This window comes from Belonocnema kinseyi, chromosome 10, assembly GCF_010883055.1.
Source record: "Belonocnema kinseyi isolate 2016_QV_RU_SX_M_011 chromosome 10, B_treatae_v1, whole genome shotgun sequence".
NCBI lineage: Eukaryota > Metazoa > Arthropoda > Insecta > Hymenoptera > Cynipidae > Belonocnema > Belonocnema kinseyi.
The window spans coordinates 31826274-31847783 of record NC_046666.1 but is presented as its reverse complement, the minus strand read 5'-3'; the positions used below and the strand labels follow the sequence as shown (position 1 = coordinate 31847783).

Below are 21510 nucleotides of genomic sequence, written 5' to 3'. Positions count from 1 at the left end.
CGCTCTATTTATGTGTTTAAGGTGAATGTTTGATTAATAGTTGAAGAGAATCAAGTGACAAAATTTATTAATCAATATTATAATAATCAGGCAATTAGTACGTTATTAAATAGTATCAAAAATTCATTTATTTTTGTTTTTTATAAGCGCAATATGGTAACACGACGAAATAACTACATAAAGATTGCAAAAACTACAAAAATTACGTATTTTTTCAAAACAAGCTAAATTTAGCGTTTTTTTCATAAGGGTCCTATCGAGTATCACAAAAAGTATGTTTGAACAAAAAATATATTCGTGAACTTTTCAATTAAAAAAGAAGATAATCGCGCTTTTGTGACCCAGGATCTAGAATATAGATTTTGAATTCATGATAGGAAATCATAGTTCAATATATGCTTTATTCGGTAACATTATACTTTCATGTTTCAGGAACGATCGGGAATGGATAAATTTTATATTTGAAGACATGCCAATTATTTGTAATTAATTATATAAATTTATGTCGCCTATGTTATTTTGAATATCTAAAAAGGAAGTTTTCATTCTCAACTATAAAAGGAATTTTAATATTTGAACGATTCATCAATATCAAAAGCTTTAAATTCATAAATATACAGCATAAAATAAACATTCATTTTTTAAAAAAACATTAAATTCAAATTCTTAAATATAATATTATCTTCAATATTTTATCGGGGATGTTCGGTAACACTGAACAAAATTGCAAACACATTTTTTTTCGTGGAGCGAGACGATTATTTATTTTAAAAGTAAAAACAAATTAGAAAAGTTCCCCGTTAAAAAAGACGATTGGCTGTTTCCTGACCTCTTGCCAGTCCTGAAAATTCCAGATTAATTCCAGATTTTCACGGTCAGTAGCAACTCGACAATTTAAAAATCCAATTTTCGAGTAAAATGAGATATGATTTTTATATATTAAGGGTGATGACTATTTTTGTAATTTTCGTCTACCGACTAATTCTCGGGTTTCCTGGTAAAAACACATGATTGCTATCGATTTGAAGAAAAAAAACTCATTTGTGAAACCCAGTTTTTTCCAATTTCGGAAATTGATGCGCATCAGAAAACCTTTTTGCAAGAAATCTATTGACTTTTTATTGCAAAAATAAGTAAAGTAAGGAAATTTTTTTGTATCTCTGGGTGTTCGCTTTCTAAGATTAAAAATATATGCTATTCAAAAACCCATTATTACATCAGGTTTTAAAAACTTTGTCTTTAAAATATTAATTAGTTGTTTATAGAAGAAAGTGAAAAAATGCATATGTAATAAATTACAGATGCACATATTCAACAAAACGATTTCAATGCGGTCGCTTCTATAAGAGTATAAGTTAGACCTATACATGTGTAGAAAATGCCCTAATATTCCCTACTTTAAACAGGGAACCGTTCGGGCGTTATAAAGGATAACTTGACTAGAAAATGTAATTCAGGCTCTTGTCCGGGGTTGGTAGGGTTACCTCTATTTGTTTTCTAGACAATTACAAGGAAGATTAAAGAGATCCTAACTTAGAATTTAGGCAGGCACTATTCAATTACGAAAGGTATGTCCCTAAAGTTGGCAATATCTATAAAATTAGAATTTTGAATAAATTTAATCATAGGAGTCATTATTTATACAGTAAATTCAAAACCTGACGGGTAAACAACCAGTACTGTGTCCACGCCAATGCAGCTCCAAATATGCTCCAAAAGTTTGATGCCTTGTGAGGTTGATGACTAGGTATTTTATTAATAGTTATTTTATTATTATTTACAGAATCATAGAAAGTAAAAGGGCGTAAAACCAAATCAGGAAAAAAAAGTTACCCAATGAACAAAAAATTACGCACTGAGCAATCGACAATAGTGGACGAAAGTGACAATGCAGAAGGCAAAAGTGAGGTTATAAATGTTCAGAATGACACTCGTGAAAGTAATTTATCTTAAAGATAATAAATGTTTGAAAAGTGAGATATGCAGAGGGAAATAGAAGTGTAGAAATATATAAAAGTTTAGTTACGCTGAGTAAAAATAATTTATAGACTGTGTTGCAATTAAATTTCTGCAATAAGCTTCAAAAATAATAAATAAAATATATTTTTCATACTAATTGTAAGTTTTTTGTTGTTCGTTTACACAGTGTAAACAATTAATTTCCAATGTAATATTTTCTTCATCGCAGAACCCGGGTAGAAATTGCCTCTTTATGGCTAAATCAAATATTGGTTCTTACGCGAGGCCGCAGTCAGATTTTCTAGCTAGAAGAATCTAGGCTTTACCTCGGCTGGTCCTCGACAGGTTATTGTCGTGTGCTACTTGACATTTACTTTTTAGCACTATATTTTCTAATCAAACTAGATAAAAGGCTTTATTCATGAAGATATATATTAAAAACAATTTCTATCAATTAATTATTTTCTCGAGGGGCCCTTGTAAAGCCCTCTACAGGTAAAAGAGGTAATATCGCTGTAAGTGCAAAAAAGTAATTTAATGTTATCATGCTTAATTATACTTAAATTAAAAAAAGAAAGATTAAAAAAATTACCGAGACTCAAATTTTTAAAAATTTTATTTTTTGTGATAAAATTTAAAACATTTGGTGCCTTCAAAATTTGAAAAGAATTTTTCTTAAATATTGATTCAATTTGAAATCATATAAGTACATTTGAAAATCATATTTAACAAATCGAGTTTTAAGAACCTTTTTTCCTGAGTTCGAAAGTATCGGATGAATGCAGTCAAGTATTTATGATCTCGTACTCAGCGTGGCATCGTAGCTATGGGGATTAGGTGTTCGACTTATAAGCGTGCGGTGCGTGTGCGTTCGATTCTCGGTGCTTGCGGATATTTTAATAAACTGCGTATCTCCTTTAGTTATATGTAACAAGTCTTCTCTAGTCAAATTCCACAATTAATTTAGTTTTAGAATAACGTGTGAAGTTTAGTTAAGAATTTAATGTCAATAATAATATGAGAAAATGGAGGAGTGTTTGTCAGGGGCTATAGGAAGGTGAAAAATGTTTAGATTTAACTTTTGCAAAGAAAATGTATTTTACGTTTGAATTAATATTTTCCTTCTGTGAGTGAAAAATTTCTGGTATTATATTATGACAATGTGCTAGTTAAACTTTTTTACTATTGCAACCATAGCATCACACTTCAGAATTTTTAGAGACAGGGATGTTAAGAAACATGTTATAATTTCTACCCGGGAAGAACTTTAATTGTATTTATTACAAAATCTCGTTAACCATAAAACGTCACCACATGATCTATAATCAAATTAGAAATTAATAGTGAAATAGAGCAAGGAACTAGAAAGGACCTTACTGTTTAGTTGGGCAACAGAAAGGCACCCTCGCTCGAATCTGGTCAGAGAGTCTAGGCTAGTGCCTTTTCTGCAAATCGTGACGTTCTTGTCGGGTCCTTTCCAGATTTCCCGTTCAGCGCCCCAATAAAGTTAGGGCAAAATAACTAGCACCCTACCAAAACCAAGTCGTCATTTCTGCACGGGTAACCCTTAGCTGCATAGCGATCCGTATACGGACCACCTATTCTATCACCTTTTTTTATTTAAAAAACTTACAATTATTGGTGCTTATAGACGTTTATAGACTTTTATGTTAGCTAATAGATTTTTCTATAATATTACTTAAAAATAAACAATATTTTATTTGTTGTTAATTAGTTATAAATAAAAAATACCAAAAAATGCGTTTTTCGGACAAATTCATTTCCCATCTTATTTATAAATCGATTTTGATGAAACTTGGAATCTAAGGGCTTTGAAGGTCGCTGATTACGAATCTGCTGTCAGTTTGGCAAATTCAAAAAGGCGGACGGAAAGCGAAATAAAAGTAGTATTTTACGCTGGAAATGTTTGCTCGGAAGTACTTGGGGTCGCTGAGTACAAATCTGTAAACAGAATTTAAATTTTTTCAAATTTAAGATAGCGAATTGAAAATAGCAGAATGAAACAATTTGAAAAACACGTATTTGGCTCTAAAATTAGTAACTCGGTGATCATTGGGATCGCTAAGCATGAATCTGAAATAAAAATTTCAATTTTCCATTATCCAAGATGGCGACTTCAATATATGTTTAATAAAATTTTTTGATCTGCCATTTTCTATTCGCCATCTTGAATTATGGAAAATTAAAATTTTGATTTCAAATTCATGTTCAGCGACCCGGAAAACCCCCGAGTTATAAATTTTAAAGCAAAGTATATGTTTAACAAAATTTTTGATCCGCCATATTGGATTCGCCATCTTCGAATTTAAATATTAAGATTCTAGTTGCAGATTTGTGCTCAGAGACCCCATAACCCCCCCCCCCCCCCCCCCCCCGTAAGAATTTTCTTTAAAAAATAAACAATATCATATATCCTGTTACCACCCTTCTGTAGGATATGCATGAAATGAGTTATTTAAAAAAAAATTGTTAGCTATAAAAATAGGCAATTACGGATAGAAGGTTCTTTTTTCAACTTTGCCAGATTTGTCTCTAGTTTAATTTTTCTGTTGGAACTTTAACAAAAAAAATTACGTGACGCGTAGTAGTAATTTCTAGAAAATTTAAAATTTTCTTCAGGTTGCAAAAATAAACCGTTCTAGCAAAAAACGCATTTTATTGAATTCGGTGAAAAGATATCAGATCTCAGGACTATCAACTAAAACCCACCGTAAGAGCCCTTTTCGTCGAAATGCCCACATACACTGTTGAAAGGAATATTAATTTATCAAAAAAAGTTTATTTAGCAACAATTTATAAGCTAAAAAATGCGGGAATTATGGAAATCTTCGTCCTCCAACTTATTTGTCATTTTTAATAATGTTCTCTTTGCCTAATAGCAGAAAGTTGAGTTTTTTGCTGAAATTATAAACTGTTTGTCTACTTAGGGTGGCTACATGTCAGGGAAGTCAGGGAAGTCGAAATGTCAGGGAAATCAAGTAGCTGCCAGGGAAAATAGAAATTAATATGTTTTAATATTATTTTGTAAGAACTTCCTAATATCAATATAAATTTTTTTCAATGTACATTCTTTAAAAGTAGAATTCGATTCTTAGTTTTTTATTTGTAGTTATTTAAATATTGATAGCTGAGATACATGTCCTTTACTCAATTAATCGATACTACGATGTGAAGCGCATTTTTCTGGCTTGTTTCACTATTTTTCTTGGCACATTCCTGCACTTTCCTGCTAGGGAAATTCGTCTAAATTTCAGGGAAAAGTCAGGGATATGTCGGGGAAATTGGAAAATTCAATCATGTGGCCAACCTGCTATTTTTCACTTGGAGGCACTTGATAATTAATTACATTTAGCAAAAATAAATGTTTAAACAAATTATTGTTTTTCATGACTATCTTACCCAAAAATACCCAAAAAATGATATTTGAGAAATTACAACGGGCATGTTGACCAAATCTTTCTCATAGGCAAATAAAATTACCCATTTTTTTTTATTCACACAAAAAAATATATACTTTCAGCTATTGCTCTAGCCATTTTTATGCCTTATGGAGTTTAATATGTAAAATCTTTCCAATTTTTACTCCTTCGATGTTGTTCAGGAAATTATAAGTCAATTTATTTGAACTTTTATATGCTTGATCACTTATCAGTGAATATTGCATTTATCGCATTTAATATATCTCAGAAATGTTATGCAAAAGTTTTAGGCATACCAAAAATCGCATAAAATGGCAATATTTGAAGGGTCATTGCAAGCCTCAGATATACTTGTGTAACTTGATATTTTGTAGAGACATTTTTGAAACTATTGAGACCAGAATTCTAAAAAAAATGAAATGAAAATCTTATGAAATTTACACATTTAAGTTGAACACCGGCTGAAGAGACTGTATGTGGACGGATGCAAAAAACTATCTTCTCTTTGAGTAATGCTAAAAAGTTGTTTTTCCCGCAATGTTTAGTTTTGCTATGACTTTTTAGTTATGAACAAATAAGAAGTGAATCTCGACAATAAACATTTAAAAAAATTAATTTGAATGAAAGAGCTATCATCTCACACAAGAGACAAAAAAAATCGAATAATTATGACTAGTTGGAAGGATTACGTCTTTAAATGACTTGCGAAAATTTTGTTTCGAATTACAAAAAGAAGTTTATTTCAAAGTGTACAATAAAAATGTGGAATTGATCATATTTTATATCAGCCTCCTCCCCCCGTCGCGCCGATGACAATATCCATATATAAAGATCAAAAAGACCTTTAACAAATAATTAATTGATTATAACATCTCAAGGGGCAAGGAATTTATAAACAATAATACATTTTTTTAAATAAGTAAAAAATTTCAGAACAAAACCTCAACTAGCTGGCATTGATATAGATGAAGATAGTTATAAACAACAATAATTTGTTTAAACAATCACTTTTTCTAAATTTAATTATTTATTAAGTCATTCCAAGTGAACAATACACAAATACTTTAAAATTTCAGAAAATAACCCGCAACGTATTGCCATTATGCAAAGAGAATATTATTAAAAATAATAATTAATTATTCGAACAATTTTGTTGTTAACTTAAATTAATTATTTCTTCATTCTGATTAAAAATTGGACAAAAAGTCAAAAATATTAACGAAAATATAATACATTTTTAAACCATTTTTTTTTTAAACATTAATTAAGTATAACCCCGCTAATGAGAAATTGGAAAAAAGTGCAATGTTTTTGTAAAAACAGCGACTTTCTAATTCTATTCTAAGAGAATTGCTAAAAATATTAATACCCTGTTTAAATAATATATGTAAACATCTATCAGTACACAGTATTATTTCATGTATCACAACCAATTTGCTATAAAAAACCGCAAAAAAATCATAATTAGCGGAAAGAACTCGCAAAACCAATTTTTTCACTTATAGGGTGTTTTTGGGACCCTATAAAACAGACTTACAGGGGCGATATTCGAACAGTAATATGTTATTTGTATTCTATGGCTAATGGTGACGATAATGTTAAGTTTCAACTCGATTCAGCTAATATTAAGGATTCTGAATAAAATGTACAAAAACGTCTTTTTTTCTTATGGAAAGTATTTCTTAAACTTCATGGGGCGCACCACCTCTAAATATAATTTTTAAAAAACATGGAATTATTTTTCTATTGATTTGAACAAATTTCCGGGCGTTATTTAAAAAATTTCGGGAAAATTTGTTTTTTCTAATGCAATTTCGGACCACCCTAGTGAAAAGACAGCCTGAATATTCCTAACTTAAAATTCCTGATGTAAAATAAAATTTCGAAAAATTGATCCTTATAAGATTGTCGTCCTCTTATTTTCAAATGTAATCAGATAAACCCACATGATTGTGGGATACTATTATAAACATAGGAAAGGATGCAACAATCGGATATTTGCGAAGCCCACCTTTATTTCGTAACCGTGCATTGAGGCATCATCGACTCACCTAAACGTAACCAGCATTGCACAATACAGTATATCCATGATGCAATAATTCTTTTCTTATTCACTTCACACACTGCACTTTACACATGATCACTCACAAAGTATTTCTTTCAATTCTGAATCTGAATGATGACATTTATGCTATTTATTAAAATCTTTTCTTCACAAAAATATTTTGCTATTGACGATCATCCTTGTGTTTCTTATTCCTTTATTATTTTTGTTTTTTTATTTATTTCTTTTCTTATTCCTTTCTTATTCCTTTATGTTTCTTATTCCTTTTAATTAAAAATTTCCATTTTTCAATTTTTTTTATGATAGGGTTTATCAGTGGGTCGTGTAATATATAAAGTCGTAATTAAACCTAGATAACGTTAAAAAGATTAATTTTCCAAAATAAAATACATTTTTACCAAAAAGTACGATTTTTTAAGAAAATACGTGAATTATCAACGAAATAGTTCAAGTTTTACCTAAAAAAATACAAAATGTTAGCCTTATGCTTCAATTTTTAACTTAAAGGGTCCATTTTCAAATAAGAATGGAATAATTTGATTTTGAGTTAAAAAAATTTAAATTATACCAATTTGATAAAAAGGATTATTATACTTTGGAATGAATCAGATTACCCTGGATTACCTCTATATACAGAACCAGTCTGGATTACCTAAGAATACTCTGGATTACGTAAAATTATAATGGATTGCTTAGTCTAAGCTTTAGACTCCTGCGAACTTTCAACCAAAAAGGATTACTTTTTAACAACATTTTTCAAATTTTAACAAAATATATAACAAATTTAACTTCATAGTTGCATTTTTAAACAAAAATGTGAACTATTAACTAAAAAGAATAATTTTCTACCGACAGACGAATTTTTAAGAAAATACGTGAATTTTAAATGAAGTTGTTGAATTTTCGACTAAAAATATTTCTATCAAATTGTTGAAGATTCAACTAAAAAAGAACAATATTTCAACAAAAATTGAATGGTCAAGTTTATTTATATTTAGCCAAAAAAGACTAATTTTCAATAAAATAGTTAACTTTTTAACTAAAAAGGATACTTTTTAACAAAATTGTTAAATTTTCAGCAAATTAGATAAAAAGTATGAATCCAACAGTTTAATTTTTAACCAAAAAGATACATTTTTCACCAAGATAATTATTTTTCTGCTGAAAAAGATGAATCTTCGACAGAGTGCATGAATTTTCAACCAAATAGTTGCATTTTTAACAAAAAAAAAAAGACTTTTTGAAATGGAATATATACTTTCAACTAAAAAATTAATTAATTAAAGTAGTTCAACTTTCAACCAAATAATGAAATTTTTCATTAAAAAAAATACTTATAAACCAAAAAGAATAGTTTTCTACTGAAAAAGACGAATTTTTAAATTAAAAAAGTTTATTAGCAACAGATAATGTTAACCTTCAACCAAATAGAGTATTTAAATTTTTAGTTACAGAAAACAATTTTCAATAAAAAAAATGGAATGTCCAAACCAAAATAAATTTTCTACCAAAAAGGTAAATTTTTAACAACCGACGTATTGAAATTAATTTTCAACACACACAAAAAAAACTGTATAGAAATATTTAAAATAAAAAATTTCTCTCTCCCAGTTCAGAAAGTAATGCAAATATAAAAGTTTTTTTCGTGAATTCAATAAAAGTATCAAATTATAAAAATTAGAAAAAAGTTCCTTCTCTCAATTAACAAAAAATTAAAAACCAAAATTAACTCTTTTTTAACTAAAAAACGTTAAGAATAAAAAATTATCGTTCTTACAATTTATAAAATATTAGAAACCAAAGTTCCTTTTTTTAATCCTTTCCAAGTCAAAGAAAATCTTGCATTTCTTTTCAAATTAGAAATGTGAAATTCAAACTTTTGTTTCTGCATATATTTGCTCACTTTGAAGGAATATTCAAACATTAATAAATAATGCAAATTATTTTTTTAATTAAAATAATTTACAGGGAATGGGTACAAAATTGAATATTTTAGACTGAGACAATATTTGAATAAGAATTCAATTTGAATAAACACGTTTAATTAGGAACAGATTAATTTGAAATAATTTAAAAACTAAAAAAAGTTGATAACGTTTTGAAACGCCGTTTAAATTTGTTTAACTACTAAGGCTTTCAAATTGAGAGAGTTCAATTTTCAACGTTGATCACTTTAATGTGAAAATCAAGACTTAAAATGAAAAATGTCTGACTAAACGATTTTAAAATTATGCCTTGTAAACTGAATGAATTCATAATTGAAAAAGTTAAAAATTTAACTTAACCTTTAACAAAAGTTGATATCAAACTCTTATTTCCCGGGTTTTCCCAGTCTTCGGAAACTTCCAGCCATTTTCCGATCCTTTATCCACCTTAATTGAACAATTAATTAAAAAATTAAAAATAATTAAACGCTATTTCTGTGCAAAAACTGAATGATTAAAAAATGTTTAGAGAAGAATATTGGCCACAAGAATTCGCTTGCGTGCGTCAAGGACACGCATTCCAGAAACGTCCCTTTGCGGTGCTATGGGGTTAAAGGTGTCGGAAAAAAGTGACTAGAGGCAGAAAGATAATGTTATTCCGGTCGCGTTTGCCTCCCTGCCTAAGGAGTAGAGCTTGTACGTTTCTGTCTCAGAAGTTTACCCAATGAATCTTAAACGAATCAGATTATAAACTATGTCAAAGAAAATGATGACATACTATCGATTTAGCCACTTGAGACCAAGTTCTTTTTAAAAAACAGACACTTTTTTAGTATATATCAAAGCTATCTTTGCAAAAAAAATGTTAAAAATAAGCATATGGTGGAAAATGAGTTAAAGAACTCAGGGAATTAACAAAAATACAAAAGTGTTTTAAAAAAACATTGAAACATTTTTCAATTTTCTCTTAAAACTCATTTTTCAAAATAAAAAAATCATTAGAAATTTTCACAGAAATCTTTACATTTTAATGATTCTTTCAAAACCTTTCAAAATTCTTGAGAAACTTCTTTGTATTTAAAATATAAAATCTACACCAAAAAAATGTAACCTTTAATAGTTAAAAAATTAAAAATTTCTTTAAGTTACTTGAATTTTTACTGAAATTTTGTAATCTCAACAAAAGTAAAAAATTCTGTTTAAAATATTTTACATTCTTTTTCTAAAATTTAATGAATCTTTTGAAATCTTTTTAAAATTATTACACTCGTAATTCGTGTTTCAAATTTAAAAAATCATTTGAAATTTTCTCATGAATCTCAATACAATTTGTTTATTTCCTTGAAACCTGTTAAATACTTAAAAGCTTTTTAATTTTTTTTCTCACAATCTTCAAAAATCTATATTGGTTAAAAATTGTTTTAATCTTGGAACGATTGAAAAATCCGGAAAAATAAGATTCCCGACACTGTCAAATTCCAGAATTTGCAAAGTTTATAAATAATAAAATTCCCGAAACATAAAAATCCCGAATTTCAACAACTGAAGAAATGTTTTTTTTTATTATTATTATTTATTTATTAAAAATACAATTATCAAATATTTGTATCAAACAATTTTTTGTAATGTTTAAAGTTTTTTTATAATTGCATGAACTTCAGATAACAATAATTATATTATAATGGAACTAAAAAATTAATTTAAAAACACGTGAGCCTCGAACAAAAAAATAAATTCCTCCCTAAATTTTCTGCAAACCTAATAACATTTTCATTGCAGAATTCAATTCAGGATTGATTTATTGATATATTTATATATATTTATTGATATAAATATATTCAGGAATATATTTTTTGACTATTCTTATTTTAACTTAAATCAATAATTTTAAAAACTTTAAACAAAGAACAATAAATTTTATTTTAATTACTATTACAAACTGTCGAGAATTTAAAAATTCAGTAACATTACAAACTTTCGGGAATTACATTATTCAGGAATTTTTTGATTCAGGTTTTTTATATCTGAGAAATTTTATAATTTTGGGAATTTTACAGTGGCGGGGATTTTATTTTTCGGAATTTTTCAGTCGTCCTGAAATCTTCTCAATTTTTAAATTATTCTCGAATCTTTTAAATATTTCGAAACCATCCAAATATCACTTAAAATAACAAGAAATTTTCCTACAAATTAAAAAAGATAAAATTTCATTAAAATTTTCTGGATTCTTTTTTACAATTTTGGAAATCCTTTGAAATGTTTTTAAATATTTTCAAAACTTTTAAATGTTTCTTAAACTAACCCAAACTTTCTCGAAAGTTTTATAATGGTAAAAATTTTGCTTCAAAATCCTCTAAATACTTGTTCGAAAATTGAGGAAACTTTTTAACAATTTTGTATTGACATTTTTATAATTAAATGCCGTTTGAACTGCTAAAGTTTTTGTTTCAACTTCTTATAAATTGAACAGTTCAAAGATATCTGGTTAAAAACTAAAAATTTAGGTCATTATTTTCAACGCTCTAAATTAAAAAACGAATTAACGAATTTATAAATATCCAAAATTATATCATTTTAAGCAAATTCATTTTTGTAGTGAACACTTTTTAAATTAGAAATTATATTATTTCATTTCTTATTCGATTAAGATTATGAATTGCTTAATTGTTAAAAGTTCAACACTGTCACTTACAAATTAAAAAATTATAATGAAACAATAAAAATTGCAATATTCAAAGTTTAAATTTAGCAAGCTGGGGCTTTAACGATTCAAAGCTTTCTATTAAAAACAAGTCAGGTTCAATTTTTCAGTTTTTTATACTTGAGTTATAATTGCTTATCTTAATAAAAAAATGTCAAATTTAATAGGTTAAAAAAAGGCAATTTTAGACTGAAGCAATATTTGAAAAATACTTCAAAAATATTGAATAAGAAGGTCTTGTGAAACCACGTATTGTTACATTCTTAAGATTCAAAGTATAGTTCTATTTTCAAAATCAACATTTAGTTTAGATATCAAAAAGGTTCAATTACGGCTGCTTTTAATTTTCCATGGTTTATGTCTCCAAAACTGCATATTAAATTTGTTTAAATTCAGATTATAGAGTTAAAAATCAAGACATAAATTAGCAACACCCTGTTTTTTGTTGTTTTTTTTTTATTATTAGAGTATCTGATTTGTAGCCAAAAAATGTACTTTCTGGTAAAATGTTTTACAACTTCTTACGATTTTAAAAATACAATGGATAACAATCTACTAGAAACACACATGTATAAAAATGAAGCATTTAACACTTTCCGATTAAAATTTTTAAAATGAAAAGCCATTAAATTGAAGAAAAAAACATTATTTTTAACTTTTATAAATCAAACAGTCCAAAGATTTCTGATTGAAGAGTGTTAATTTACGCTACCATTTTGAATTCTTTAAATTCAAATTGAGCTTCCATTTACATAAAATTATTTTAAAAAAATTTTTAACACATTTCCCTTTTCCACTTCAGATAAAATTTGAAACTAAAAAATTCCCCCGTTTCAAATCGATAAAAATCATCAAAAAAAAAGGATCCTCTTCTAGTTCAGGAAAAAATGAAATCCAAAATTTCCTCCCTTCAAACTGAATACAAACGTTAAAAATAAAAAGAACGCCTTTCAAATTCAGGAAAAAAATGTCCTCCCTTCCAAAATTAAAAATAAGGAATTCTTCTCTTAAACTAAATGAAAATGTTAAAAAGAAAAAAATGGCATCTTTTAATCCAGAAAAAAAATAAATTATCATAATTTCATCCTTTCCAACTCTATAAAAATGTAAAAACTAAAAAAGTTCACGTCTGTACTATATTATTTTATGGTATTTTATTGCGAAAATACATTTCCATGGGTGTACACTCAGAAAAAGGTTTGGCTGAATGAACAAAATTTTTGTTGAGTCAACCCTAGACTATGGTTATCATACGGACAACAAAATATTTGGTTGAACCAAGAAAATTGTTTTGTCAGTAAAATTTGTTTCATTACACCATATATTTTGGTTTATACTAGCAAATATTTTGTTTGGTCTAAGAAAAATGTTTGGTTAATCCAAGAAAACATTTTGCTTCATCCAAGAGAATATTTTAGTTAATTCAAATAAAGGTTTTTTTCTGATTCAAGGAAAGAATTTGGTTGATTTAACCAAAACTTGTAGTTCATCTGAACATAAACGACCCCGCACAATGTAAATTGCAAATGGCTCATCAAGGAACTGTGTTATCATGTGTAAATTATTTAGTAGTTTATTAAACTACTAAATATCACAAGACTAGAAAATTCCAAGGCAAGCCATTTAGTGTACACTGTGCTGGATAGTTTATTTGATTCCAAAAAACGTTCTATTTCTTTGTGATCCAAAATCTAATCACGCAATCGTAGGAACACAAAGATTACAGTAATCTTACGTATTTTCCACCTAATCAATTAATCCCAATCGATTCTGTTTCCGGATCACTTATTTTGATAAGGTTCACCGAAATGCAAACTTTTTTTTTTCTCGCGATGTTACGAAGTCTCGAACGCTGGACTTCATGTTGAATTGGAGTCAGCGATCGTACTGAATTCGCAAACCATTTTGGTAGAAAAATCTTTTTCTTGATTCTAGTAAAATGTTCTCTTAAATTATTTGGTAGATCGAATAAAAAAATGCTGTTAAATCAATAAAGAATTTTCTAAAATCAACCAAATAATTCTCCCAAAAACTTTGATTGATTGAACCAACCGAATTTGGTTGACTGAACAAAAATTTCTTTCGTTTAAGCAAAATATTAGTTGAAATCAACCAAATGTGGCCAACAAAAGGATTTTGTTGCATGAAGAAAATTATTTTTCTGAGTGTAACAATAAATCTCATGATTTCATCAAGTCCCTGCGCAATAACTTTACATTTTGAAATAACTTTCTGTAATAACTGCACAACAATAATTACTATCTAAAAGGAATTTATATGAAAGCAATTATTCTCGTGAATAATTTAATTGACTGGACGTTGTAAAAGGAAGTTTATCATAAATTGGGTTTTAATGAATATTAAAACTGGTTAATTTGAAAGGATATTAAAAATATTCTATAAACATTAGTTTCTGGGTTATATTTCGCTAAAATCATTTAGTATGGAATTATTTAAATATCGGACATTGCATTCCGTCGCATTCTACCTTGCGCTCTACCGTATTACTTTATGCACGTAAACATCTGTGAATGACACCGAGTTACGTCACACAACCTTGACGGTTCACTACATAGTTCTTTACCAGCTACGATTCGCGCCTTTCGAGTTTACGGTATACAAGATTCCTGGACTGGTTTTGATGACTCCCTAAAATAAAAATAAAAATAAAACCCAACGAAATTAACGGGATAAATTCGACAAAGGCCCCTAATAAATTTGTGTCTCTTCAAGTCCTAAATCTTCTATTTTATTTCCCAGATTTCATTAATAAAATCACAAATATGTTTTTTATTATGATGCACTTATTGCATGTTTCATTATTTTGAAACGTCCATTTTTTTATCAAAAAAATAAGATCAAATCCATTTTGAATCAGGCAGGTTCCACCTATTGCTACACAAAAATATTGTAAACAGAATGTACTTAACACAAAAACACGAGTTTTTTTAGAAAAGTTTCATTGTTCATCGAAAAGGACACATTTTTCCAAAAAGACGGCTATTCATCAAAACAGTTAAATTTTTCACAAAGAAAAATGACTTTTTAAGAAAATGGTTTGATTTTTATCAAAATAATTAAATTTTCAACAGAACACTTGAATTTTTAACTAAAAATATAAAATTTCCCAAAAAATAGTTGAATTATTAAATGAAAAAGATACATTTTGGTAAAACTGCGCAAAAACCCGATTCCCTTAGGTTTGGTTGAAACTGGCGTATATTATGTATTTTTTTATGCTGAACATGAATCTGCCCATAAAAATTATCGCTCTCTGACCGTTTTCTATATTTTTACTATCGAAAATTTTGATTTTCTTGTATGTTTTTTTATTTACACTGATATTGCGTGTACCCCCCCTCCCTCTAAAAAAAATTATTGGAAAGGGATTGGTATGTCCTCGTGTCAGAAACGTCTTTTAATTGATATTGGCCCCAATTCGAAGGCATCCCGAGTATCCCGTCTCCATTTCATTTCAATGTGTTCCAGATTTTCAGTTATAAAAAACCAAATTTCAGGAAACAAAAGAAATGATTTTTTAACGAAATAGTTAAATTTTATAAAACGGAGATTATATATGAAGGACAAACAGCTGAAGTCAACCAAAAAATTTGATTTCTCGAAAAAAATGTAATAAATTGTATTTAACAAACAATATTTTTATTTTATATAAAAAAATTTAACCAAATTATTGAATTTTGAAACCAGACAGATAAATTCTCTAAAAATATAATTAAATTTTTAAACTAAAAGTTTAATTTTGTAACACAATAATAGATTTTTCAACCCAGAAAGACAAGTCTTCAATAAAACAGTTAAATTCGAAGCAAAAAGGACAAATTTCCTACAAAAAAACAGTTGTATTTTCAATATAAAAATATAGAAGAATTCTTAAATAATAACATGCCTTTTTAACAAAGTAGTTCAATTTTTAACCAAGTAATTGAATTTTCAATTAACAACATTAATTTTGTACCAAAAAAGAACAATTTTTAACAAAATGCATTAATTTTTAACAACATAGTTTAATTTTTAAATAATAACTATCAATTTTCAACAAAAGATTAAATTTTTAAATATTCAGTAACAAAATTAATTTAAAACAATAACTATATTACATAATAGTTACATTTTTATTTACAAAAATTAATTTCTAATTAGAAATCATAAATTTTTAACAAAAAATTATTAGTTTTCAACCAAAAAGAAGAAGTATTCTACCAAAAAAGAAAATTTTTCAACAAAATGGATGAATTTTTAACCAAATGTTTTAATTTGCAACTGACAAGGTCAATTTTTAACCAAATAGTTTTACTTTGAACTATAAAGTATCAGTTTACGATCAAGAATGAAATACTTAAATTTTCAGTTAAAAAATTAATTTTTAACAACAAAAATTTTAACCAAAGTGATGAATTTTCAACTAAAATGATGAATCTTTAAGCTGCTTTAAGTATAATACTATACATGTTAACCAAAAAGAAGAATTTAGAATCAAGTTGATCAATTCTCTACTCTCTGAAACTAAACCAGTGGAATTTTAACTGGTTGAATCAGTATTTTGAGTTATCACTGGTGAACCAATATTTTTCCGATTTTCACTGGCTCAAACAGTAAGTACTAACGACAATGACTAATACATCGTTACTGAATATACCAGTGACGCCCCAAGCGGCCAAGACATTAACCTTCAGTCATTTATAGTGACAAAAAAAGACGATTTTTCAACAAAATACACGAATTTTCAACCAAATTGATGAACTTACAAACAAAATTATGAATCTTCAACTGGAATAGTTGAATCTTATTCAAAAAGATCCATTTTCAACTAAAATTATTAATCTTTAACTGGGATATTTCAATTCTCAATAAAAAGATGAATTTTCAACCAAAAAGATTAATTTCCGCCAAAGAAGGTACATTTTGAGTTGAAAAAATTAATTGTCAACCAAAGAGATGAATTTTATACTAAAATTAAGGAATATTCAATTGGAATAATTATATTCACATTATAATAGAAAATTTGAATAAAAATTTAATAAATAATGTTATCACAAATTTCATCCTATGAGTTAAGTTTAAAATTTTTAAAAAAGCCTTAGATAATAAGAATAGCATGATGATAAACTTTCTTGATAACAAAATTGTTTATCACACATACAAATCACAGAGTGTCTTCCTTAGAGAAGACCAAACTCGACCAAAAATTGGCAAAAAATATGGTTCGATTTCGTTTCCAATTTTCCGATGAATTGGAACATCAGAATTAGAATAAGCATTATAGAATGTTTAAGAAAGAATTTTTGTTTCATTTTAAAATAGACGTCAAATTTCAAATGCTCGTAACTTTAGTGCAACATTTTTTTTTCTTAAGTCGGAAAAATATGTGTTGCCTAATTTCCTCTAAAAAATAACATGTTTTGTCGCCAAGAGATTCTGCTACTTGAAATGTAGAACCTGTCTGATTTAATATTAATTTGCCCATTAGATTATTATATAAAGAAATCCAAAGACAGGAAGTAACTTAGACTGTTCCCTACTGCAGTAATTTATCACGCCTCGCGGTATTGGCAGCCAATTTTCACTCAGAGCTCGCGACCCATTTCAGACTCACGTGCTTTCAATTTTTTCAAATCTTCCAAAGTGATCTTCTAGTCCCATTTATTTTAAACAAGATACATATATAAGATCGAGTCATGTAATTCACTCAGTTAGATCAGGATTGTGAATATAGTATGCAGGCAATTTTCAGTAACCTCTATATTTGATAATATAAATAAGTTTAATTATTTATTTAACTGTAAGAAAAAAGAGACCGGACAATAATTTGTATTCATAAATTGATAATCGAGGCTACAAAATCATCTGTGGTATATGCCAAATTCCATCCTAATATTCAGTGTTTATTTGACATTTTTAGATGTTTTAAAATCTGTCATTTTATTGTAATAGAATCGTAAATTTAGTCCAAAAATTGCCATGTAGTTGGTGTAATGATAATTTTATTTTGTTTACTTTAACACCGTCAAAAAGGATTACAAACGATTTTTATTTGGGGAATAATGGAAAATTAGAATATGATTCCAATTTTAAATTGTACAGATTAATCACTTAAAGAAATAATAATATGAAATGCATGTTTTTATTTTTCATGCAAAAAAGATTAATTTTTTCACAGATTAATGTTAAAAGGGTCTTGAAAAATTGTGAAGCAACCTCAAAAATAATCAGTTCTTAATATTTTTGTACATTTTTAAATTGTAGATTAGTGTAGTATTTCAATTTGAAATTATTATAAAGTGAAATACTTAAATTTCAAATATATAAGCATTAAATTAGTAATTTTGATGAATGCATTACTTTGAAATATTTTTTATTTTTTTAAATCAATGTATTTATCCTTAAAATCCATTTGATTTATTTTATCTTGCTTGAAATATTCTGAATTCCTCGGAATTCCCGGGTGTATCAGAATTCATTTAAATTGTCTGAATCATATGAATTCCTTGAATTCTACCAAATTCTGATTTCCTTAAATTCTTGTACTTCCTTGATTTTGCAGAATTCGACGAATTCTGAGAACTTCTTGAATTCCAGGAGCTTTAAAATAATGTACAGAATTCTAAAGAAATTTCGGGATTTCAGAGAATTCAAAATATTTAAGAAATTCAGAAAATTTTCTGAATTCCTTCAATATTCTCAATTCAGCAAATTAAAGTAATTCCCAGATTTTCAGGAATTCAGGAGATTCGAAGAATTCAAGGAGTTTCATAATTTATAATATTCTATCAATCTCAGCAGCCCAGAGAATTCCAAATATTTAAGGATTTTAGAGAACTTAGAAAATTCCGAATATTAAAGGAATTCATGATTTTCGAAGATTTCAGGGAATTCATTATGAATTTTAAAAATTCAGATAATTTCAGCAATTCAAGGTATTCAGAGAGATCATGGAATAACCGGAATTTAGAATATTCAAGGAATTACAGAGTTTCAGAATATTTAAGGATTTCAGAGAATTCAGAATATTAAAGGAATTCAAGATATTCTAAGATCTCAAGGAACTAAGAGAATTTCAGAGATCAGGGAATTTGACAAATTAATAGAAATGAAGATATTCAAAGAATTTTGGGAATTTCAAGAAATTGAAGTATTTAAGAGTATTTTAGGAATTCAGAGAATTTTAGGGATTTCCAAGCATTAAGGTCATTAGAGAAATCCCAAGAATTCAAAGAATTAAAAAAAATCGGAACCTTCACAAAATTCAGGAGATTCAGAATATTGAATGATTTCAGAAATTTTAGAAAAATCAAAATTTAAAGGAATTCGAGAAATTTAGATTATTCAACAAATTCAAGGATGTTATGGAATTCCGTGAATTTAAAGAATTTTAAAGCATTCAGGGAATTTTGAGAATTCACGAAATTCAGATAATTTCATAAATTTCAGAGCATTTCAAAACATTAAGGGAAGTAAAAGAAAATTTTAGCGAATTCAGATTATTCAAGGAATTTAGAGAATTCAAGGAATTTCCGGAATTTAGAATATTCAAGGATTTGAGAGAATTTAAGGAATTATAGGTTTTAAGTAATTTATAGAATCTGTCAAAATCTCATGGCTCTAAACATAAAACTCTTATTTTTTATAAAAGAAATTAACATTTTTTATATTTTATTTGCTACAGAATAAACTGAGAAGGTTAAAGTTTTCACTCCTGCTCTAAAAAAATGTGATTGCAATAGATCTTAACAGTTACATTTTTTTACTGAAACTAATATCAGAAGTCAAAAAGACTGAAGGTTTTTTCTTTATTCTAAGTATTGTCCGACATAAAAAAATAATGAACTGATTGACTTCGAAAGAAAATTAAAGAAACAGTGTGAGTGAACAGTAAAATATATTAATTTCAAAAATATTAGTTTCCAATTATTTTATTCATTTTTTGTACACTCTCAAAGCTGTTAAATTAATCACAAAGAATTTAATGTATTATCAATCAAACATGATCTCATTTTACACTTACGTGTTTCTAAACTTTAATTAATAAAACGAAACAATTTTAAAAAACACAAGTAAGAATATAATTGTAGTCATCCATAAAAGCAATATATTAGAAATCATATTTTTGCTATTCATTTATCAAAATTCCTTTGAAGAGAATCTTAAGGTTTTGGCTCATATGATTCTGAAAATTTCCATACAAGTTCATAGTTTTCAATTTTTAAATCAAATTCCAAGGTTGGTAAACAAAGTAAAATAAAAAGAAAAAAGTAAGTTTAATATATGAGCAATGATTGCCATGAAATGAAGCAATTATTTTATCAAAAGATAATGACACCTTATAATTGAAACGCGTGATTGAATGCAAGATTTGACGCTAATATTCCATTCTTTATGCGGATAATAATACGATTTCTGTAAACTGTAGACAATTCGCAACAAAGATGATCGCCAATATTAATCGAATACTCTCTGCATAGAAATTTAAATTATAAACAATAAAATAAAAGACTATAAAAAAAATTTAATTACTTTTTATTTATAATTTCTACTAATGGACTTGACCAAGAGTAGCAATTAAATCACTCACTTCTATTTTTAATCACTGAATCAGGTAAATTTGAAATCAAGTGTCCGAGTGAAAAAATAATTGTTTAAAGTCTCCAGGGCTTTAGGAACTATTTTTCCAAGAAGAAGATTAATTTTCACGTGAAAAGAAACTTTTAGCAAGCACATAGGGGAAAACGCTTTAAGAGATGAGCCGCCAAGCTGCCGCACGTCGCCAGGCCGCATCTACTGTCAGGCCTCGGGCCCTCGTGCGGCACTTACAGCAGGTGGCAGGAGAGACTCTATCTAAACAGGTGCCCAGGCACTTAACATTCGTTTTGTAAAGGAGTGCGCGATTATCTCAGGTTTGGCTTCTATTTCGCGATAAGAAAAAAAAGACTGACGACGCGTAATAAAAGAAGAATGAGTTCTAGGTACTTGGAATATTGTCATTTAAGTTTAAAAAATATTATATATTATAGGATTAGAATTAGACCACTGGAATTGCAACTTTCAGATTATGACTCAAGAGTAGATTGAGTCATGTAGTGTTTAAAAAACGAGTTCTATAACTAAAGACATTTTCTAAATAGTCTGTATTTATGGCTTAAAAAGCGCGTCAAACATTCCTGATTATGAATAACCAGGGTGCCCGAAAAACTTCAATTTCGAAATTACCTGATATTGAAAGACTAGAATGTTAATCTCCTAACATTTCTAACATAGAATCTTTTGCAGACGGAATAAGACAATAAAGTTTCAGATTAAAAAGTCACATTTACGAATTTAATTAAACCAAAAATGATTAACTTTCTACCAGAAAATATATATTTGTTATCCAAACGGAAGGTTTTTCAAGTTAATTTTTTGACC

At 27.7% G+C, this 21510-nt stretch overlaps 1 protein-coding gene across 1 annotated transcript in view; it reads right to left on the bottom strand.

Moving 5' to 3' along the window:
* Positions 1-20971, bottom strand: part of LOC117182335 — a 603484-nt gene extending 582513 nt beyond the window's left edge. The window contains exons 1-2 of the mRNA XM_033375494.1: positions 20681-20971; positions 7451-7813 (exon numbers count right to left, since the gene is read on the bottom strand). The gene's annotated coding sequence lies outside the window, so the exon portion shown is untranslated. The remainder of the gene's footprint in view (positions 1-7450; positions 7814-20680) is intronic.
* Positions 20972-21510: the final 539 nt, after the last annotated feature.